The 24879-nt window shown below is 36.5% G+C and overlaps 1 pseudogene across 1 annotated transcript in view; it reads right to left on the reverse strand.

Annotated features, from left to right (window-relative positions):
• The window catches only part of LOC308356386 (growth hormone-inducible transmembrane protein-like), a 77393-nt pseudogene extending 60031 nt beyond the window's left edge, over positions 1-17362 (reverse strand). Inside the window, exon 1 of the transcript in view lies at positions 17289-17362. The product of the transcript in view is annotated as a growth hormone-inducible transmembrane protein-like (transcript). The remainder of the gene's footprint in view (positions 1-17288) is intronic.
• Between the last annotated feature and the right edge of the window lie 7517 nt (positions 17363-24879).

Consider the following 24879-nt stretch of genomic DNA (forward strand, 5'->3'; position numbering starts at 1 on the left):
TTCCTTATTCTGTGTGGTTCTTCTTTGATCAAACCCTAACTGGTTCAACCCCCAAATTCATTTTAAGGTGAATTCAAGTACTCCTTCTAATAATATTTCTGTTACCTTATAACATTAACTTAGTTCTCTGTAAAATTTATAGATTTTAAACCTTAAATAGTTAGGACTATATTGTCATCCCCGATAACTTATAAATGGAAGATATTACTTATACTCTGAAATAATTTCATATGTTTTCTGTTGCTCCAAACATAGGAGTAAATAATTATTATTTCTCATAAGTAAACTAGACCCTACTCGGTAATAACTAATGTAAAAATGCATATATTATTGCTCATAGGAGACCTGCCTACACTGAAACACTAGAAAGGAATTGAGTGTGTTAGAGTGTAGGAAAATAAAACAAGAAACAAAAGAATAGGAAAAAAAAGAACACAAAATGAAACAGCAAGGTAAGAAAAAAGATTGTCCCTAAATCTAGAATTAGATCTAACTAGATTAGAGTTCTGCATTGGTCTTTCTCCCTCCCTTTTTTTTTTTTTTTTTTTCCTAAGATTTTTAATTTATTTATTTGACAGACAGAGATCACAAGTAGGCAGAGAGGCAGGCAGAGAGAGAGAGAAGGAAGCAGTCTCCCCGCTGAGCAGAGAGCCTGATGCGGGGCTCAATCCCAGGACCCTGGGATCATGACCTGAGCTGAAGGCAGAGGCCTTAACCCACGGAGCCACCCAGGTGCCCCTCCCCTCCTTTTTCTGAAAGCAGACATCATATGTCATCATCTCCTTAGTATCCTTTATCTTGATCAACTCATGACCTTTTGTGTTATTCTCCACCAACTTACCCTACTACAGGTCAAACACACACACACAGACACACACAGACACAGACACACACACATACACATACACACACAGAGTTACATTTAGGGGGATTTTGAAGTTTAGGGAAAATATAAAGCTATTAATAGAGTGGTGATTCTCCTTTGTCTCTACTTTTAGCACCTTTATATATTACTTTTAATATCTTTGTGCCTGAAGTTGTATTTCAGTTTATGGAGTATTTGAAGGACAAGCCTGTCAAAACAAAATTGCACAGTAGCCTTGTACACTCCACTGACTCAGCCCCCCCAAAATGACAGTTTATGCCAGTTAAGAGAAAGAACTTTGCAGAAATTCTGGAGCAGAGTAGATTGAGGTTAAATGGGTCAATAAAACACAAAAGCAGGGAAAACTTCTTTCTTATCACCTGTATAGAATCAGTATGTTAAAAATAGAAAAGCAACACCCACTCTAGATTTAAAGAGAAGGAATAACAAGAAGGGGATGGATGAGGAGAGTTAGAGTTAGAGGAATAGGGAAAACACAGCCACGAGCAGTCAGACTACTAAATCATCTTCATTTATTCATATATGTAAAATGCTTCATTCATCCTGAGTACCATCATGGGTTGAGGCTACTAATCAAAATAAAATTCATGCAAATATATGTACATGATTTGCAGATGAGCCATGGCCTCCAGGTTTCTGGAAAGTTGCCAGTATTGTCCTTGATAAAGCCAAGTTTAGGCCCTTCCAAAGCTCTGAAATTGTCTTTTCTTTGTTAGAAATGCAGCTCATGAAGAGTGGTAAGGCAAGACAGTGAAGTAGGAAGCAGGGATGTTAGACCAGCCAAAATCTTTCAAAGAAGTATGCATACAGATCTTTATACCACAGAAGAGTTCTGAGCTCTGGAATATTTATTATTTCCAGATATGAAAAAGATCACACTGAAAACAAAATCTGTATGAGGAAATTTGTTATTAAGTTAGATTTTTAAATTATATTTGCTTAGAGAATGTGATTTTTGGAGTTTCTAAGTATAAAAATAATTTCGTAATTTCAAATTTGTCTCATTAATTCTATGGGATAGTGTTAGTTAGAACTGGGTTATCTTTTTGCTTAAATAAAGGACAGATACTGCAAACAATGATTGTATAACATTGGTTCCATATTGTTCTGGATTATTTGGAGATTTTGAAGGTGATGCTGTTTTAGAGAATAGTGTATTTGTCAGGGAGAATATAAGGTAACTCAGTAGAAGTTAAGATGAAGGAATTAATAAAGCTTATTAAAACTCAGTAAAAAGTTCATGAATACAGGGTACATTTTTCATTCAATCATTCCCTTACCCATTAAGTATTATTAAATACTATATTGAGGGAAGGTGCTAAGAACATAGTGATACATGAGACACAATTCCTACTTTAATGTGCTAAAAGCCCAGTAGAAAAGATGGACAATTAAATTCTAAGGGCATGTAGTGAAGGGCAGAATGGAAGAACAAATTCAAAGGAAAGAGCAAATCATTTTACATGATCTCCAAAGATGACTACTACCAATTTCTTCCTTCCTTGCATATACTTGGTGTTCATCTTTCAAGAGGTAGAGTATCTTTTCCCATCCTGTATATACAGAGAAATATACATACATTCTATCTATCTACTTATCTACCTATCTACCTATTCTATCTATCTACCTATCTATCTACTCACTAAGAATTTTTTTTTAAGTTTTATTTATTTGACAGAACAAGAGAGCAAAGCAGGGGGAGCAGCAGAGAGAGAGGGAGAAGCAGGCTTCCTGCTGAGTAGGGAGCCCAATGTGGGACTTGAGCCTTGGACCCTGGGATCATGACCTGAGCCTAAGGCAGACGCTTAACTGACCGAGCCACCCAGGCGCCCCAGATATTTGTTTATTTTAAAGGCCACTTGAACAATCCCACTTAGAGGCGATTTGAAGAATGAGAAAGAGCCTGTCTGAAAAACCGTAGGGAAATGAGCACTCTAGACAAAGGAATGGCAAATGCAAAGGCCCTCAGGTAGAAACACTTGGCAAATTCAAAACAAAGAGAGAATGTTAGTGTTGCTTGAGTAGAGTAACCAGTCTCACTAAAGAAATTTATTATAAGGAATTGGCTCATGTGAATATGGTATCTGGCAAGTCAAGATCAGCACAGTGAATCAGCGAGCTGGAGAGCTAATAGTTTAGTTCTGTTGTGAGGGTTAGTAAGCTCCAGACCCAGGGAAAGCTGATGTTTCAGTTTGAGTCTGAGAGCAGGAAAAAAGGTTGATGTTCCATTTCAAAGGCTGTCAGGTAGGGAGAACCTGTTCTTACTCATAAGCGAGTGACCCTTTTTGTTTTATTCAGACTTTCAACTGATTGGATGGGGCTCATCTTATTAGGAAGAGTAATCTGCTTTACTCATTTAGGTGTTAATCTCATCTAAGCATACACTTACAAAAACATCCAAAATAATATTTGATCAAATTTCTAGGCATCCTGTGGCCTCTTCCAAGTTGTCACATAAAATTAACCATCACACCTCCTTATAAATTTGGGCTGGATTTGTTACTTGCCGTGGCCAACAGAATGTGGCAGAAACGTCATGATGACAATGTTGGGGAAAATCTGAAGCGACCGAGGAAACCCAAGCGGCACACAGAAGTCTGGGAGAACACAGCTTTATTTTCGCCCGCGGGCTCAGTGGGATCATTTCCCAAAGACTGAGCACCTGGCAGGGTTAGGAGTGAGTTTTATGGTTACAGGTGATGGGGGATGGTAACAGGACGTTTCTCGGGGTTTCTCAGGGCTGATTGGCCTCCTTTATGTAGAAGTATAATCTATACGGAAGCATCTCAGGAGAGCGCCAAGTCATCCCGGACACTTGTTTCCTTTTCTTAACCAACCAGGTCGGCCATTTGGTCTTTTCTTCCCCCTCAGCAGGAGCAATGGAGAGCAGCGAGCAGCGGACAGGAAGGGGTGAAGCCTGGGGGTCTCTATCCGCCTCACCAATTCCATTCTGAGTCTAGACTTTAAGAGGTCCAGTATCATTCATGTTCTCTCTTGAAACCAGCAGCCACATAAAAAAGTTTAGCCTGAAACCACACTGCTATTAGAAAGCCCTTGCTAGTCACATTGAGTGGCCACGTAAAAATGGGCCAAATCACTAGACATTTGAGTAAGGCTTCATTTGTCCTTTTAGTCCCGGGCCAACCACCCAGGCCTCCAAGCTGAATGCTGCTGAGCGAATGACTGCACATGCAGCAAAGAACCACCCAGCCGAGCCTATTAAAACCAAGACCCTTGAGAAGTAATGAATTAGGGTTTGTTACGCAGCAATAGGTAACCAAAACAGGACTGAAGACCTCTGGTCAGCAAAAGCTTCCCAAAGGTCATATTTAAATTAAGTGTAAAGACTGTGTTGGAATTGTTTAGACAAGCAATGAGACCCGAAAAAGTGAATAGCGTGTTCCAAAGGCACAGACACAAGAGGAAACACAGTATTTTGGGAACTGCAAGTCATTTAGGATTGGTGAAACACTCTACTTATCTCGTTCGGTAATTACAGAGTTTCCACGTGTGTAGGGTTCTATTTTAGGTCTTAGGGATTCAACAGAGAACAAGTTTGTCTTCAATTTTGCGGAGCTTATGTTCAAGTGAGGGTGAGAGATAAAGGTGAACTAACAAAGAAGATGGCATCAAATAATGGTGAACGCAGTAAAGGGATGACAAGGTTCAGGGAGAACTGTGCAAGTGTGTGTGTATGTATGTGTGTATGTGAGAGATTTATCTTAATGGGGTAGTCACAGAGGTCTTATGGTGAAGGCGACTCAACGTGAAAAATGAGAAAGAACCTGTGTGACCAAGAGGAGGGAAATGAGCCCTCTGGACCACAGAGTAGCAAGTGTAAAGGCCCTCCGGTAGAAGAACCTGTCAAGTCTAAAGAAACGAGAGAGTGTCAGTGTTGCTTGAGTAGACCTACCAAAGAGAAGAGTGTCAAGAAGACATGAGCGAGGAAGGAGAAACTTGTTGATGCAATTCCTTTTAGGACATGAGAACATGGGAAAGGAGTTTGGCTTTTATTGTAATGGCTGTTAGAAATATGGGAGTGTATTAGTATTCTATAGCTGCTGTAAAAAATTATCACAAATTCTTAAAACAATGCACATTTATTATCTTAATAGTTCTTGAAATCAGAAGTCTGAAATGAGTTTCACTGGACTAAAATCAAGTTATCAGGAAGGCTGTGATTCTTTCTGGAATCTCTTCAGGAAAATCTATTTCCTTGCCTTTTCCAGTTTCTAGGGACCCCCTGTATTCCTTGCCTATGGCTGCTGCTTCCATTTCAAAGCCAGTAGGATAGCATCTTCAGATATCTCTCTGACTTGCACTCTTCTTTCTCTCACATGTGATTGCATTGGGCCCACTCAGAGAATACAGGAAAATCTCCTCATCTCAAGGTCAGCTGATCAGCAACAGTCCTTGTTATTTAATTGTGGACTTGCTACAACTAATTAAGTAAGATTTGCCTTTAAACGTGATCCTTCTTATGTATTTTGTTTATTCAATTCCAACTTGGTAAGAAGTAGGTATGTAGAAATGCAGTTATACAAATAGCCTTATCATACCATGAAAAGATAAAGAAATTCAGTAAAGGCATTTTGAATGCCTTGAACATCATTCTGACGTTTTCTAGACAAAACTCTATGTATTATTATTATACAATACCATACATATTATTTATTCTACACATATCATCCTTTATAAGGTTTTAGTCTATATTGGGATTTTTTATAGATTATCTTTCTTGAATTCTTCTCCTCCTTCTCTCCCACTCCTCCTCCTCCTCCCCCTCCTCCTCCTCCTTCCTCTTCTTCCCGAGGAGGGGCAGGAGGCAAGACAGAATCTTAAGGCCAGTGCGGAGCCTGACACTGCTCACAGTCTCACAACCCTGAGATCATGACCTGAGCCGAAATCAGGACTCAGATGCTTAATCAACTGAGCCACCCAGGTGCTCCTATCCTTCTTTTGAATTCTTAGTGGCCAGTTAGAAGAAGTTACAACGAGAAAAGTGTTTCATTCCAGCTTATGCAAATTTATTTCACTAAAAAGAAGCTTAGATATAGGTGAAAAAGAAAAAAAGTATTTTTTTTCTGTATGACCACCAGAATGTGGACCATTATAAACAATGCCATCAAGTTTTCAATGAGAAAATACTAATTAGACTCCCCTTACCAGTTTTATTTAGTCTTGCCTAATTAATTTTTGTCACATCAGAACTTGAGCTAGCAATCTGCTTGCAGGAAGTCATCAGCTCCTGGACCAGAGGTGTTTTGGAAATCCCAGTGGAGTTCTCTGATGCTCTTTGGCAGCTGTTGGCTTATATGCTGGAAGCACTGTAAACATAAATCTATCTATTTCAGTATGAGGTGTTAACAACAGCTAATACAATCTTTTACTGAGACAATCATTCTTTTGATGCTTCCTCTAAAAAACAGTTTCTTGGGATGCCTAGATGGTGCAGTTGGTTAAGCATGTGACTTCTGGTTTAGGCTCAGGTCATGCTCTCATGGTTGTGAGAGGGAGCCTCACTGCAGGCTCCGTGCTCAGTGCACAGTCTGCTTGGGATTCCCTCTCTCCTTCTCCCTCTGCCCCTCCTGCTCAGGGTCTCTCTCTCTCTCTGAAATAAATAAATATTAAAAAAAAAAAAAACACAACCCACAGTTTCTTTTCTACACTTTATATAGCATGCCATTTAGGTCAGTGTGTATATGGAGGGAGGTAGCAGGGACCACTTGATGATGATAAGACATCAATATGTCTTATCTTCAATATGAAGATAAGATGATACGATGGACTTGATTCATTTCATAAAAGTCACAAAAATAGGAGAACTAACGAGACTAGAATTGTCTATTTGGGCAAAATTCAAAATTCCTCAGAGAGAATCAGGAGAATGATTACCCTGAGTATGCAAACACATTATGAACACTGATGGCATTGAAAAACCTGCAGAGCCTCTGTGCCGTCTAGTAAAATGTGTGTTATATGTGCCACCAGCTGAGAAGGGTATTATAAATGTAGAAACAAAATCTTTAAAGAATCAATTTGTTCTAGTAACCTATGCCAGGCTTTGCATAAGAACACGAGAATGCTTCAATTCATCCTGAAAGCATGTGTGATTGTGGAAACATGTTCATATTAATAATATCTTACTTGTACATAATTGACCCAGACGAGGCTCAGCTCCTTTTTGATTTGACAGCTCTTCCTGTACTGTTAGTGTGACAAATAGAGTGCCTCTCTCTCACACAATGGTGTCGATCTAATTAACATATAGAGAATACCAAAGCTACCTAATTATTTCTAGCCACTTCTCTCTTAGAAAGTGAAAAAAAAAAAGTCACTGTTCCACAGGAGGGTGAAGGTTTAAAAGACATCTAAACAGTTTTATAATTCTCAGTTTGGGAAAGGCAATATCAAAAAGATTAATGAGAGGACGTTAGTCATTATAATCAAGATATGAGCATAAGTTATAGGTAAATTATTATAGTCTTTATTACTGTTAATTTGTTAATCAGAGTGACAATATACTAAAATATAATAGCTGCAGATAACATAATAAAGTAACTTTGGTTCTTTCAGAGGTAAGAAACTTTTATTGTTTATTATCAAATTTTTTTCAAGACTGATGAGAAGACTTAACAAGATCTCAGGTGAGAGAATTCTGTTGAGTTAAGGAAACTCTGTTCCCTGGGTAGACTACAGAGAATAATTTATTATCTTTTTTTTTTTTAAAGATTAAATCCTTCAAGACTAATTTTGAATTAACAGTCTTCTACTTTTTATTGTAACAAATCTTTAATGATTTGAATAAAAGTCCATATAAGGCTTTCACTACTAGTTTTAAAATACTAACTTATCAGCATAAGAGGGTACATATAATATGTTGGACTTTCTACTTTAATTATAAGGATTACTCATTCATTAAGACTAACCCAGTCTTTTTTCTTTTTTAAAGACTGATTTATTTGCAAGACAGAGAGAGAACATGTCCACACGGGTGAGGGGAGGGGCAGAGAGAGAGAATGTCAAGCAGACTCTCAGATGAGCCCAGAGCCTGAAATGGGGCTTGTTCCTACGATTCATGAGATCATGGCCTGAGTCGAACCAAGAGTCTGACACTTAACCCACTATGCCACCATGCAGGTGCCCCTTAACTCAAAGTCTTAAAGTCAATTAAGGATAGTGGAAGTTATATTTATTTATTTATTTTTAGAAATTACATTTAAATTGATCCTTCAGAGCAACACAATCAAAATTGATATCAAATATGTGTCAAAGAGATCAATTTTACAATTTTATTAAGATAGAGTAAGTGTAGTAAGTTAATTCACATAATTTGCCACAGTCTCCCATTCACAAGAAGAGGCCTTTTAAAGGACATCGATATTATAATTCAACTTAGTTTAATACATACGTTTATATTCCTATAACCTTAAATAACATTAAAATAATAATAATCTTTCCCATAAACCTAGCAAAGGAAATTTAGCAAGCTCTAAATGACTATATTTGTCATATAAAACTATATTCAGGTGTTACACAAAATAGGCTGGCTGTGATAGAATGTGAAAATGCCCAGAAATTCTTTTACTCCTTTATGAACCCTGCCTTTAGTAATGTGACTTTAGAGCTCTCTCCATTAAGAGTTGGTATCCATTTTTCCAAATCTTGAATATGGACTTGGTCATCTGACTTGCTTTCAGCAAATGGATATGATCAAAGGTGACATAAGATGAGGCTGTAAAAACATTGCACTGGAATTTCTCTGGCTGTCTTTGGGTATTCTGCCACAACTGAATGAGTCCATGTTGATGTGCTGGATGATAGGAGACACGTGCCTAAGTTATCCCTATCACCCTAGCGCATAATATCAAACCAACTGCCAGATATGTGACTTAGTTTATGTAAAAACGTCTAGCACTAGACAGCTAGCCCAGAGAAGAAGAACAGGCCAGGCAAACTACAGAATCATAAAAAAATACCAAATGTTTATCTTTTAAAGCAAATTTTTATTTCACATAGCAAAAGCTAACTGATACAAAAACTGGTACCTGAAATAAAACCTAAAATAAATGATAATGTCTTTGAATTCAGACCATGGATGGAGGCAACTTTTTGTAAAGGCTGGAAAAATGGTGAACAAGGTTAGGTCATAGTGGGACATTTGGCAACACTTTCATCTGCAGGAGCTTGGATGATAAAAAATGTGCCCAAAGAACTTGTGGATCTATTTAAGGACATTTTTGGACAGAATGCTAAAAATGTCATTGACTTCTTTTAGTTGAACTTAGTAAAATATGGAAAGCGAGATGAGTTAAAAAATGAATAGTTTTGTTTATAAGAATTTAGAAGAAATGAAAAGTCAAATCAGGATTTGCTAGTTAAAAAACAAAATTGTGTTCTGTCTTCAGTCTCTCAAGCTGCTAAAAATTCACAAAGTAGGTAATAGCCTTAAATGTAAAGATAAAATCAAAGGTATGAGTAGAAGACTCTTTGTAATAATTTCTAAAAGGTTTAAGTTAGACAAAAGAGACCTTAGGGAAATACAATATACTCTTAATACTTCTGAGGGCATTTTTCTTCCACAGCAGCCTGACAGGGAAAAAGCAGAGAGATCTGTCTTGAAAAGAATTAGATGTAAATTTTAGGAGTAGAGAATTTTGGTAATGACACAGAGCTGTGAATGAGGTTCATGGGTAACCCATGAAGTTTTTCAGATGATTATACTAAAAAAAAAGAGTTGCAAGTTTGGGCTAAAAGTGATTGCAATAATTCAAAAAGTACAATTTCTAGGAGCGTAACATTCTATGGCTAGAAATCATAATGAGAGGATGCCTGGGTGGCACAGTCCATTAAGCATCTGCCATCAGCTCAGGTCATGATCCCAGAGTTCTGGGATGGAGTCCCGCATCTGGGTCCTTGTTCAGCAGAGAGCCTGCTTCTCCCTCTGCTTGCCACTCCCCCTGCTTGTGTGAGCTCTCTCTCTCTCCCTCACAAATAAATAAATAACATCTTTTAAAAAAATCAGAATGAGAATCATGACCATTTCTTGTGTAAAGATACAGAAATCCAGAGGTGGAGTCAAGAGACTTGGAGAATAGTGAACAAGAAAAATTACTCTCAAGCAGAGGTGGACTCTAATCACAGGAACATTCCCAGACCCAGATTAGGGGAACCTTTTAATGTGTGACTGTATGCATTTCAGAATTGGTACAAATGAATGACTGCCCTGTGCCTCCCATTCCTCTCATTTTTTTATTAGAGGCAACTGTTGTGGTTATTTTGCTCCCATCTCACTCTTTCATATTAGGTTAATTGGCAGCAGACAATTTATGTTTTTAGTTCACAGTCGTTTGGGTGAAGAACACATGCACCCATTAAGCCACATCCGTATCTAGGCTAGAGGCAGATCATGAGAACCTGGACTTCAAGCCAGATGCCCCAAATGGGAGTGACTTTTGGCATTTGTGAAGGATGAACATATTTTACACATAGGAAGAATAATTTGTGGTCAGAAAGATTATAAAAATTGTTGATTATAAAAATTGTGGTAGATTATAAAAATTGTTGCAAATGTTTCATCTGTTTAACATATCTCTACAATTTAATTTTATTTGTCCTCCCATCAGGAGGTTGAGTTTATTTCTTTTTTTCTTAATTCTTTTTAATTTTATTTTATTTTTTTTTTTTTTTTTTAAGATTTTGTTTTTATTTATTTGTCAGAGCACAAGCAGGCAGAGAGGCAGGCAGAGGCAGAGAGAGAAGCAGGCTCCCCACTGAGCAAGGAGCCCGATGCGGGACTCGATCCCAGGACTCTGGGATCATGGCCTGAGCCGAAGGCAGCGGCTTAACCCACTGAGCCACCCAGGCGTCCCAATTCTTTTTAATTTTAGAATTAGAGAGCATGAGTAGGGGAAGGGGCTCAATCCCAGAATCCTGAGATCATGACCTGAACCAAAACCAAGAGTTGGATGCTTAATCAATTGAGGCACCCAGGTGCCTCTAGAGTTTATTTCTTGAATCCATCTCTTGAATCTGGGCTTGGTAATGTGACTTGCTTTAGCCAATGAGATGTTAACAAATAGGACAGAAGCCAAAGCTCTAAAGGACTTGAATATTGGAACTTGATCCTACTGCTGTGGTTGAACCTTTGCAATTAACACCATGTGACCAAGCCCAGGTTACTCTGTTGGATGGTGATAACCAAATCATCTCCATCACCCCAGGTAACATTGTTGAGCCAACTGGCTGAGGCCATCTGAGACCATTCAGCTTTAACTGAGAGTCCATATAAAACAAAACCAAAACAAAACAAAAAAACAAATTCCCAGAAGACCCCCAAAAACAAAAAAACCCAAAACCAAACAAACAAAACAACTGCTCAGCTAGTCCCTTATTTCAAATTAAATAATAAAATTATTGTTGTTTGAAACTACTAATTTTTGAGGTGGTTTGTAATCCATTAATAGCTAACTAATAGACTATATTACTGACTGTGAAAAGATCTAAAAGAAGATGCACAAAACCAAAATTAACAAGCTAATCGAACTCGGTGAAAGAGTTACCTATATTAAAAGGAATATTACAAAACTGAGGATACTTACAATCCCTCCATATTTATTTAGCAAATATTAAATATTTCAAAGAAACTTTGAAATTATTTATTTAATGATTATTAGTTATTAGCCTAATGGTTATTTATTTACTTACTTATTTTTTAAAGATTTTATTTATTTATTTGACAGAGAGAGACATAGCAAGAGAGGGAACACAAGCAGGGGGTGTGGGAAAGGGATAAGCAGGCTCCCCGGGGAGCCCGATGTGGGGCTCGGTCCCAGAACCCTGGGACCATGACCTGAGCTGAAGGCAGCCTCTTAACAACTGAGCCACCCAGGTGCCCTTAGCTTAATGGTTATTTAAAAGTTGTCTAGGGGCGCCTGGGTGGCTCAGTGGATTAAAGCCTCTGCCTTCAGCTCAGGTCATGATCCCAGGGTCTGGGGATCGAGCCCTGTATCGGGCTTTCTGCTCAGTGGGGAGCCTGTTTCCCCCCTCTCTCTCTGCCTGCCTCTCTGCCTACTTGTGATCTCTAATTTAAAAAAAAAAAAAGAAAAAAAAGTTGTCTAGAAATCAACCTTTAGCATCACAGTTTGTTTTTTCCTGAACATACAGAGGATTCTTTTTCTTTAAGGGACAGCGTATTTAAAGCATAAATATCCAGGTTTTTACTTATCTCCTTTAAATTTAAGAAATCATATAATTTATTAATCTCTTCCTGAGGAAGCAAAGGTATACCAATTTGTTTTCTCAGGAAGTACTTAACATACGATGAAAGAATCTTATCACACTTTTGATCATGCTAGGGAACTTTTGTTCCCTCCAGAATGTGTCATTTTTCTTAACATTAAACCTTGGGTATTGAGACTGGATGAGACTGTGTAAACTAGCGAGTTGTGGGGTGAAATTTATGGCTAAATTCTACTTATTTTTTTCCATATAAAAAAAAAAGTATAGACTTTTACAGGTATCTTAACAGAAGATCATGAAGCTTCACATAAGCCAACAGATCATCCCCATTCCATCTACCTTCTTATGTCAACACACTTTTCAGGCTGCTTCAAATAAATGTTGAAATCAAAGCAAGACCCCTTGCTCTCTAAACCATGCCAAATCTGTTTCTATTTCTTTAAGTATTTATAAACGTTTCCATTCTTTGACAATAGAAATGTGTGAGTGTGTTTTAAGATTTTATTTTTAAGTAATCTCTACACCCAACATGGGGCTTGAACTCACAATTCTGAGGTCAAGAGTTGCATGCTCTTGACTGAGCCAACCAGGCGCCCCAACAATAAGACCATTTTAATTAGATATTCCTATATTACATAAAAATGAGGTTTTTATATTCTATAAACTTTTAAGAAAACTTCCAAAATAAAATGAGATTTGGTCAACAAAGTACAATTTTGGACCTTGGGTTTGAAACTAAAGCCCTTCCTTCTGTAACGATGACAGAGAAGCTTTTCTTAGTAATAAGAAACAACATACAGAAGTGATAGCATTTAGCGATTTAAGGATAGATGCTTATAGAAAGGTGGAGAAAAGTAGGAACCGAAAATGGTTCCCATATTCTTGACTTTAGCAAATTAACAGGAAATTTTTGCTGTTATTCATGGGAAGGGAAAATGAAGAAGGAAAAGATTTAAGGGATACAGGAGATGAAAACTCAGTTACATTTTAAATGCTTGTGATACATCCAAATAGAGATACCAAGTAGGGAGATGGATATATGAGTCTGGATCTCAGGAGAAAGTTCAGAGCTGGATGTATAAATTTGGAAGAGTTAATAGCTAACAGAATAGATGAGATCATTCAAAGAGAGAGTTTAAGGAGAGACCACAATGAGACTTAAAACTGAGCCCTAGGAAATAGTTTGACAGAAACCCTCAGAAGGTCAAGTATTTGGAAGCTCCTATATTTTCATTTAAGACACTGACATACTCGGGGCGCCTGGGTGGCTCAGTGGGTTAAAGCCTCTGCCTTTGGCTCAGGTCATGATCCCAGGGTCCTGGGATCAAGCCCCACATCGGGCTCTCTGCTTAGCGGGGAGCCTGCCTCCCCCCCCTCTCTGCCTGCCTCTCTGCCTACCTGTGATCTCTGTCAAATAAATAAATAAAATCTTAAAAAAAAAAAAAGACACTGACATACTCAAAGAGATTCTATGGGAGATGAGAAATATGTACTAGGATCAGTCTACAATGACGTTTATCACAATAGTGAAAAACAAAAAGGAATGATTTACCTTCCTAAGCTGGAAAGAAGTTGAGTAAATTGTGAATATCCTAATGATATCATTCAATTAAGAGTGTAAAAATCTCATTATAGTAGAATTATTTAGCATGGAAAATTGTTGATAACATATTAAGAAGGAGAAGCAGACTATGAAATACGTATAATAAAATACTGTTTAAAATAAATAGAAATACAAAATAATAATATTATTTATATTATTATATAATAATATATATTATATATAATAATATAATATAATATAATATATTATATAATATATTATATTATATATATTATATATATTATATATATTATATATATATATAATATATATAATATAATATATAATATAATATAATATAATATAATAATATAATAAAATACTGTTTAAAATAAATAGAAACACAAAATAATAAAGAGTAGAAGTACACATCAAAATATTGTATGGTTATTCCTTGACAGTGTGAATGTATATATTTCTGTGCTTTTTTTTCATGGTTGGAAAAAAGAGTTATCTGAAGCATTAAAATGGAAAATAATCATATGCTAAACAATAGTAGTAGAGGGTATATGGGCAGAAATTTTTGCAAAAATAGCATTATAATTGTTAGGTGCTTAGTTTTTGGTGGGTGCTACGCTCTGCTAAGTGTTTTATGTGGATTATCCATGTAATTCTTACAAAAATCATGTAAGATGGAACTATTATTACTTTTTTTAATTTAAAAAATAATTCGTTAAGATTTTATTCTTTTTTTTTTTTTTTTAAGATTTTATTTGACAGAGAGAGATCACAAGCAGGCAGAGGCAGGCAGAGAGAGAGAGAGGAGGAAGCAGGCTCTCCGCCGAGCAGAAAGCCCAATGCGGGACTCGATCCCAGGACCCTGAGATCATGACCTGAGCTGAAGGCAGAGGCTTAACCCACTGAGCCACCCAGGTGCCCCAAGATTTTATTCTTTAGAGTACTTTTATGCTCACAGTAAAATTGAGAGGAAGGTCCAGAGATTTTCCATATTCCTCGTGCCTCCAACCCCTGTAGTCTTCTCCTTTATCAACACCCTCCACTAGAGTGGTACCTTTGTTACAATTGATGAGCCTCATTGACACACCATAATCATGCAAGGTCCATAGTTTGCACTATGGTTCATTCTTCCTGTTGTACATTCTGTGGGTTTGGATAAATGTATAATGACCTGTATCCATCAGTATAGTACCAAAAAGAATATTTCTACTGCCCAAAAAATCCTCTGTGCTTTGCCCATTTATCCTTCACTGCTCCCAACCTCCAGCAACCTCCGATCTTTTCACTGTCTCCATAATTTTGCCTTTTCCAGAATGTGATATAATTGGAAATACAGTTTGCATCCTTTTGCTCTATCACTAAGTGATATACATTTATAGTTCCTGTCATGGCTTGGGTGGTAACATTTTACTGTCTAGATGTACTACAGTTTGTTTATCTGTTCACCTACTGAAGGACATTTCGGTTGCTTCCAAGTTTTGGCAATTATGAATAAAGCTGATATAAACATCTATGTGCAGGTTTTTGTGTGGACATGTTTTCAGCTACCAAGAAATACAATTGCTGGGTCTTGTGGTAAGGGTATGTTTAGTTCTGTAAGCTATCACCAAACTGTCTTCCAAAGTGGCGGTACCATTTTGCATTCCCACCAGCTACTCAGCTTTTAACAGTTGATAGGCATGGAACTTAAAGAGGTTATGTTACTTGACCAATACCACACAACTACTAAATAGGAAAGCTGTGATTTGTGTGCAAACATATTTAATTCCGGAGAGGGCTCTGTTATTCAGGATACAAGTACAGGGGGAGTGAGAGTCGTCCAATTCCTGAGGATTACCTCATTTCTCCAAAAAAACAAGCTGTGTCTACAGCAGAATCTAAGTAAGCATTCATGAAGAAATGATGACTAGTATTTAACAGATCAGTACTTACCTATAGGCTTCTTTTTTTTTACCTTAATCATGTAGCACTGGGTGTTATATGCAGCCAATGAGTCAATCAAAAACTAATGTACATCAAAAACTAATGATGTCCTATATGTTGGTTCATTGAATTTAAATTAAAAAATCGTAACTGTAATCTCAGATATGAAAATATATTTGTGGATATGGACTAACATGATGAAAACAATTTTTTGAGGACAATGAGAGGATAGAAGTAACCTCAGGGATAATCTGATCTAACAGCATCATTTTAGACCAGAACATTCAGCCCAAAGAGAAAAATCTGGCTGATGATAACATCTGAAATAGAAACGCCCCATCCTGGAGTTCTTTTCTTCAGCTGACTTCAAAGTGTGATCTAGGGGCCCGTGAGACTTTTGCCCAGGATCCATGAGGTCAAGACTCATTCCACAGTAATACCAACATGTTATTTGCCATTTTCACTCTCATTCTCTTATGAATTTATGGTAGTGTTCCAGAGGCTACATTGTGTATGACTTCATAACAGATTGAAACCAAAACCAGATATGTGAATACAGCCAGACAATTAAGGTAGATAATAAAGATAGGTTCAAAAAAGTAAAACAATATCACCCTTCTCAATTATGTGTATTTTTGTAAAAGAGCACACTTTTTCCTAAAAATGTGTTCATGTCAACATGCAACGTTTATTTTTATTTTGATTAGTAAACATCTCAAGATTTTCTCAGTTTTAATTTCTAGTATAGTAAATATCAATAGGTATGTATTTTGGGGGTCCTCAATAGTTTTTATTAATTTAAATTGGTCTTAAGGTCATAAGTTTGAAAACTGCTTTATTAAAGAATATTTACTTACAGTGTTTTTAAGCTCTGTTCCTATTAGAAAAATGGTATTAGTTTTAAAAATATTAAGATATTTAACACTCAGTTTAATAAAAATTAATAAACAACACTAAATAAATATTAATGCATTTACTAATAGTTAAATAAATATTTAATGTTTCAAATTTCTATATATTCTAAAATTTTTTAATATTTTTATATTTGTGACCAAGAAAAGACTGCCATATTGTAGTGAAATTTATATCTACAAATCCCACATTTCAATGTTTAATCATGCTTTTCAATGATTAAATTAAATCTTACATTAAGTGCATTTTTTTCTTATTTTCCTACAGAATATTTCAGCACAGGAAGCAATTTCATAACCTAAGTTAGATTACTTCTCATCTTTATTACTAATTTAAATCATATTTCTCGAAGTTAAAGAAGCATATTGTTTCAGGAAAATTAGATGCTTTCCCTTGGTATTATGGCACGCTTAAAATATATGCTAATATTGCAGTGAGAATCATTATTGGGTTTCACTATATAGCACTGAAAGGAAAAACAATTAAAATTGCTTTAGAGTATCAATAATTCATGAGGGAAAAGTCTATCCCTACTAGACTATGTCTTAAAAAAAATCTTAGTGAGACAAGAGGGAGCCTCCTGAATCTCTCCCAGGAGAGAAGCCCTTCCCTCCACTTTATGAGGGAGTTCATTTCAAGCTGCCCTTGGGCTTCTGTAATAGCTATAGATCTTACTATTCTTAATCTGTCTTCTCCAGCATCTTATAAGTGGAAATGAAACCTGCACAAGAAGCCACTTTTAAAAGTAAATACATACATGCATACTTGCATGCGTGCATGGTGAATACCTTCTGTAGTTTTCGACAAACCAGCATAGCACCAAGCGTGATGCCCTCCATGGTGTAAGAACCAGTAGCTAGCCAGTGAGACACCCCATCCCCATCTATGCTCTAGACATCCCATCGCTCCAGCTCTTCTTAAATCTCCCACTTGCTTGAAACCTGGGGTTTTCTAAATGATTTCCAGGCTGGCTGCCATATCTGATTTTTAATAGGACTCTCTAAAGTGAACTATAATTTGAAAATACGTAATCAAGGACACTGTGGGATTCTCAGCTTTAGGCAATATGTTCTGTCGGGTAAAAGAAAGCTCTGGCAAACAGCAGACCCCGATCTTTTCACCAGCTGTGCCCCCGACTTGTTCTATAATTTCAATCAAGTCACTCTAGCAGCCATTGTCTGTCTGTTTCACCAGTGGAATCTACAGAAGTCCTAGCCTGCCTGACTCCCTAACAATGATCATGTGAGGATTAATGAGATAAAGGCTGTGGAACTATTTTGTTCCCCTGGGGAAAGATTCTCAGAAAATAAAGGTATTAGAGAAAATCTCTGGATATGGCTTTCAAGAACTCAGATTCCCAAGTCTCATGTTGTATGCATGTTTTCCAGCAATTAGATCATTATTGCTTTTTCTTCTGCAGTGAAAACCATACTAAAAACCAATCTCCTTTGAAATAGAACAAAGAAAGCACACTTTTCTTTCTTTCGTGTAAGATGAATTTTCTGAGTATAAGCATATTATCTTATAGCACGAGCTGGCAGCTTTACCCTCAAATACACTCACATCTGTTGACTGGACCTGAGTTTTACACACCCAATTGCACATTGTTTAATTGCCCATCTCTGCCAGTAGCATAAATATATCTTTATATTTTTAGCTCCTGTATATATTTGTACGTATGTATAAATATGTATTGATTCTGTTTTTATTGAGTTTTTGTGCTGAAGATTAAAAAAAAAAATACCAACCATGGTTCTGTCTATGCATTTTAACAGAAATAAACCCCCTCAAGGTTTCTGTTTAAAATCATGCCCACAGGCATAGACTGTGAGGCATGCCTGCTATGATTTCACCTTCACATACTTCAAAAGAGTGTGTGCATGTTTGTGTTTGGGGAATGGATGATATAGAGAAAGGGGGTTGAGGAAGGAGATCCTTTGTAGATGTAAAATATTCCCTGTGTATTATTGTTCAGCATCTAAATATCTGAATTTAATGCTTTCATAGGGCTCTTCAATTTCAAATGCTGGGCTTTAACCATATTTTATCATGGACTAATTTGATATTATCCCATCACCAAATATCCCAGGAACACTTCCTCTCTTACATCAATCTCTCGAAGAATAGATAAATTGCTCTAAACTCCACATTAAGGCTAATGAAAGCTCTTGAAGAAGTTGCAAAGTATCGAAGAAATGGAATTTAGCGTAAAACTGCCTTCCAAATAAGCCCCAAGAAATGCCTTCTGTGACGGTCTGTGGTGAGGGAACCTGCTGGCTGTATGGTACTGACGTGAAGAATTCCAACAGCTCCTTCTGAGTTGGGGAGATAATTGCTTCAATAGAGTTCATAAACTTGCAAGCTCAATTCATCCAGTAAAAAATCCTAAGTAAACGTTGCTGGAAAATAAAATCTCTGTGTGTGGAGGTCGCTGCGTTGCAACATGGAGGATTACTAGTCTAAAGACTGTCAGTTTTGAAATCTAAAGCAATGCATTACCCTGTAGGGCCCCATCCATGCCAGCTAAAACAGATGTAGCATATTTGTTTCTGGAGTGTACTCTGCTAGGGAAAAATGCCTCTCCCCCCGCCCCCTTTCTCATTTAGAGATTGAAGGTTAAGAAAAATAAAACTCTCTTTCCCCTCGAGATGTATGCTACATTTCAGTATTGAATAAATGTGCATGAATTCTTTCTTGGGGCCTGAAAATAAGGTAGGGTATTAACACAAGAATATTATCACAATTCGCACTATAGTATTAGCACTTTCTACTATTGAAAAGTGGCTTTATTTTAATATGAGTGAATAGAATGAAAATAAAACAGTTAGGAAAGAACTAACCATATAGGGCAAACATTCAACTTACCGCTAATATCCTAGCCAGAAAATAAACCCTAAACATCAAAGTAACTGTGAAATTCTCATTTGTTCATTGACTGTGAAATGAAATCTATTGCTAATATTCTAAAGCTTTTAGAATTTTAAATATACTTTGAAACTGAAAAAAAGTTACAATCCTTTCTGTAAAGTTATGTTTCCCAAAAAAGAAAGAAAACAAAGTAAAAAAAAAAAAAAAAAAAGGAAACCTACATAAGTCAAAGACCGCATCAATTATAAATAAGTTAAGTCTATCCCCCAAATGAAATCAGGACTAAATCTATTCATTTCTATAGAATTTAAATTGTTTGGAAATTTTAATTTCATTAATAGAGCATATTAAATTTTAAAAATATGTTTGTAGCAAATTTCTGCTTCTTGTTAGAAGAATTTTCAGTAACTCATTTTATATGTAAAAGTTTCTTAACCTTTGTGATCTACTTTCTTCTTGCACATGATAGGAATAAATCACTGATGGATCTGAGGCGTTCTGGTGGAAACAATGCAAGAGTGTTAAAAAATAATGTGATTTATCTAAAAGGAAATGAAATCCAGAGGAACTCTGTTCTAAAAGGCTAAAAGGAAAATGAGTGATACTCTCCTAAGGTTTACACTGGACCATGGTTGTTAGACAGCAGCCTTGGAAGTTAGCAGGCACTGTAACACCGCATTATCTCTTACTAGATCAGTAAAATGAATGGTGATGTTGGACTCAAAAAAGCTTTTTTTGCCCACCCCCCTGCTCCTAGTCTCTGACAACTACCAATCTGTTCTCTTCACTTATGGGTTGCATTTTTTTTTTAATGCTACCAAATTTAAATATCAATCTCTCTATCTATATGTTTTTAAAGATTTTATTTATTTATTTGAGAGAGAGAGAGGATGAGAGGGAGCAAGCATGAGAGGGGAAAGGTCAGAGGGAGAAGCAGATTCCCTGCCAAGCACAGAACCCGATGAGGGACTCAATCCTAGGACTCCAGCATCATGACCTGAGCTGAAGGAAGTTGTTCAACCAAATGAGCCACCCAGGCGCCCCTTAAATATATTTATGTATTTATTTATTTTTTAAATTTCAGGTGTATAGCATAATGATTTGACAATTCTATATATTTTTCAGTGCTCACCATGATAAGCGTAATCACCTTCTGTCACCATACAGTGTTACTACAATATTATTGACCGTATTCCCTATGCTGTACTTTTTAGTTTTGTGACTTACTTATTTCATAACTGGAAGTTTGTACCTCTTAATCTCTTTCATCTATTTTGCCCATCCCCCCACAACCACTTCCCTACTGGTGACCACCAGTTTGTCCTCTGTATTTAAGAGTGTGTGGTTTTTTGTTTGTTTTTATATATTTCACATATTAGTGAAATCATATGGTCCCTTTCTCTGACTTATTTCACTTAGCATAATTAACCTCTATGTTCATCCATGTAACAACATGGATGGCAAGATTTTATTCTTTTTAATGGCTGAATAATATTCCATTATGTATGTTTTCTTAATCCATTCACCTATCTATGGACATTTGGGTTACTTTCATATCTTGGCTGTTGCAAATAAAGGTACAATAAGCATAGAGGTGCATATGTCTTTTCTAGTAGGTGGAGTCAAAAGGTACAATCTTCCAGTTATAAAATAATTAAGTCACGGGGCTAACATGGCAACTACAGTTAATAATACTGTATTGCATATTTGAAAGTTGCAAGAAATAAAATTTATCATCATGAGAAAAAACTTCTCTATTCTCTATATGTTGTGATGGATGTTAACTAAACATACTCACTTTTGTAATAATATACTGAAAACAAAATAAAATCTAACATTCATCGAGGGCTTACTCTTAACTCTGTCAGTTGTGGTACATGTATTACAACATGTAATACTTAGAACAGGCTAATGTGACAGGTACTATTATAATTCCCACATTAGTGATGAGGTAATCAAGGATCAGGGATGAAAATGGATATGTAGCTATTTCATATGAAAGCCAGGGTCAAGGCCCTTAATAACCCCCAGATTGCACTGCCTCTCTGAAAGCTCCAGGATGAACATTCTGCAATAGAAGGGTTTTAAGTGACCCACCAGAACACTCCTTTTTACCTTCTCACATTAATGGTAATTCTGTGATGAGATTAACCAAAGCAAGCATGACAAACAACTATGAAATTTTTAAAAAGGATCTTCATTTGGATAAAAAGGTAGAAGAGAACAATTTTCACTTTTTTTTTTTTTGGCTTTATTTTACTTATTTATTTGGGAGAGAGAGTGTGCACAAGCAGGGGGAGCTGCTAAGGTAGAGGGAAAAGCATACCTCCACTCCCAGGAGGGAGCCCGAGATAATGAGCGGGGCTGAAGGCAGTTATTCAACCATCTAAGCCACCCAGTGTCCCCGTTTGCCAATTTCTTGAGGATTAGGAAAACAGACAAAATAAAACTAACATTATCATCCCCAAAAGTCACTAATAGTTAATTCATGGCAGGTAGTGTAGAAAAGAAAAACTGAGGGAAAATAGATCAAATCCACATGGTATCTTTACCAACCACTTTTTGAGAATGGGTTGTCTCCAGAGCAACTATTATGAGATGCCCCAAGATCATTTTTTATAGGAATCATATTCCACAATCAATTCACCTGTGCTGAATGCCAGCATCAGCCAGTCACCCGGATAAACCTTTTTTTATATAATTCAACCTTGATTCAGTTAGGTGTTTGATTTATCTGCATCATTTGTCATAAAGTTATTTTAAATTTTGCCAAATTGCCTACTCTAGCCTATCTTACTGTAGACTTTTAAAGAAATCTTTAGTCTAGAAAGTTTAATTGTAGTGTGCTAGAAAAGGCACACTTACCTGATAATTAAGCATTATTAACCTGGATTTTATTTCCCGTATTGACACAGGGCAGCCATCACTTTGGAGCAAATCACTTAACCTGTTGAAACTTCAGCATCCTCATCTGAAACATAGGTGGACTGAAATGATTACTCTTTAAGCTCTACCTTTCTGTGATGATGGTTATCTGAGAGCTTTCACTTCTATGGTAATTATGGTCCTGGGAGCCCTGACCTTGTAAAGTCGAGAAGGAATGAATAGAGACCTAGAGAAAAGTTAGTGAGTTGAGATGTCAAGTGTGTTCTATCTCAAGCACTGTGTCCGTTTCCTTGGTGCCCTGGGCCTATTTTTACTGGTTTTATCAACTGTTTATGAGCATTTTTATGAATTTTTGGTATTTTAATTCCTTAGTCTTCTTTAAACATTATGTGCCACGCCTTGAAAGTTACAGATATTAGAATGTTAATGAAGATGTCCTTGAATAAAGACCAAGAAAACTAATTCACAAGGTACCATTATTTGAGGTCATCATTCCTAATTTTGAACTGAATGAGCATCAAGAGAAAAACAATGATTCCCAAAATACTGTGCTCTTGTTTGACTTATATTTTTAAAATTGTTATCTTGTGCAGCATATTGTTATGTTTGTGTCAGGCTTGCCCTTATTTTGCCCAATTACTTTTCAACTGCATTTGGCTGAGCATTACTCTAGAAGAACGCAGTTCTAAAGTTATCTGTTTGCATATGGTTCCTTCAGGAGGAATTCAAAGGATACATTTATTGTGTTTATGGAAAAGACAACCCTTTGTTTCTCCCAAGACTAAATATGTTTTTCTAAATGCACCCTCAAAATCAGTGCCTGCCTCTCCACTAATAAACTACAGGTCTGTCTTTCTCAGTCTCATATATTATATTGGAAGAGGAGGCATTGTTTAGACACATAATCATGCTACTGCTGACTGTTGCTATAAAAATGAAGTTTCATCTCTGCACAATTTCCATTGCTTTTCCTTTGAAATCTGGTGTTTATTGCAACAGAATTTCAGATTTTGCAACATGAGAGTCTGAAAGACAGGCCAACACAGGCGGCTCTTTGGAAACAAGGAACCTGGTACTTCTAACAGCCAAAAAGCTGGCCTAACACCAGGAAGAGGGGAAAGACATATCAGGTAGGATATGTTGATTCCCCCAGACATATTTTGATTATTTGTTAGATGGTTTCTTTTGATGAAGCATAGACTTATTTTTTTTTTTTTTGGTTGTTCTGTGTTTCTGTTAACCATACTCTCCTGGAAGAGACTTTGACCATCTGGATGTGGTTTTTGTTTCTGTGAGAAGGAACTTTTGTGTCCTTGACATGCCACTAGTAAAAATAAATGCTCAATGAAAAGAGCATGGATCAAGATGCTATATATTTCCAGGTCAAATTAGGACAACTATTACAAGTTATTTGGTGTATACAATTAAGCATGTGAACATGAAAAAATGCACTTATTACAAATTTACTTACTGGACGTTTCAGAATAACTTGACAGCTAGTTTGGAACAGGCACAGTAAACATGACATCTGCACACAACATGGTCATCTTTAGGATAAAAGGCAGCTAAACATGTGTCCATGCACTATATAAACTAGTGAGAATTTTGTAACTTTTATTTCAAGAGATCTTAATATACTCGTTTGCATTATAAAAACAATTATGGATTTAAGATATAGATTTGAAACTTGTAGCAAACTGTAGCAAAAAAAATAAGACAAATCAAAGAATGGTTTGGGGAGCATATATTTTTTCTGTTCTTTACCCTTTACTCCATTGGCAATACCTTTGCCATAACTCATCTTCGAATATTGCAGAGTGCTTTATCTGGGCAGTGAGGGTTTATTTTTGCTTCTAAACTTGAAAATTAAGCATCCAGTGAGGCAGATTCCTCAGTTAAATCAAATGATCCATATTAGTGTTGATACCAAAAAGTACAGCTTTGTTTATTTTATACTTGACATAAAGATGAAGATAATTTTTTTTTCTTGGTTTGGCTGTTATTTTTAGTTAGGTATTTATTTCTATACCTTTGTTCTAAAGAACTAAATCCCTGATGGGATATGATGAAGTCTGATCTCTTCTAGGTCTGTGTATCAAATGATTTAGCTTTTTGAAGCTATGACTTTGGAGACGATGGCCACCAGGCTTCTCTGTCATTGAAGTTTGCATTTCCCTGCCTGGGGTGGTGAGATATTACTATAACCCTTAGCTCTATTCTTATGCTATACCTTTCCTTACTTCACTAGTGAATCTCAGGAGGCATGGGGATAGCATTAAACCTAGTTGTGTCTTTGCCATATTTTGTGAATTAGAGTCTCTTTTTAAAGGCTCACCATCTAGGGTGTTTGGGTGGCTCAGTTGGTTAAACGTCTGCCTTCGGCTCAGGTCGTGATCCCGAGGTCCTGGGATTGAGCCCTATATCAAAGTCCCTACTCACTGGGGAGTCTGATTCTCTTTCCCTCTGCCTGCCGCTTGTAGTCTCTCTCTCTTTCTCTGTCAATTAAATAAATAAAATCTTAAAAAAAAAAAAAAGGATCACCATTTAAAGCCACAAAACTCTTTTTAAAATTCTACTGTTGTAACTAGGAAATTATTTAATC

The sequence above is a fragment of the Martes martes genome (genome assembly GCF_963455335.1).
Source record: "Martes martes genome assembly, chromosome: 1".
NCBI lineage: Eukaryota > Metazoa > Chordata > Mammalia > Carnivora > Mustelidae > Martes > Martes martes.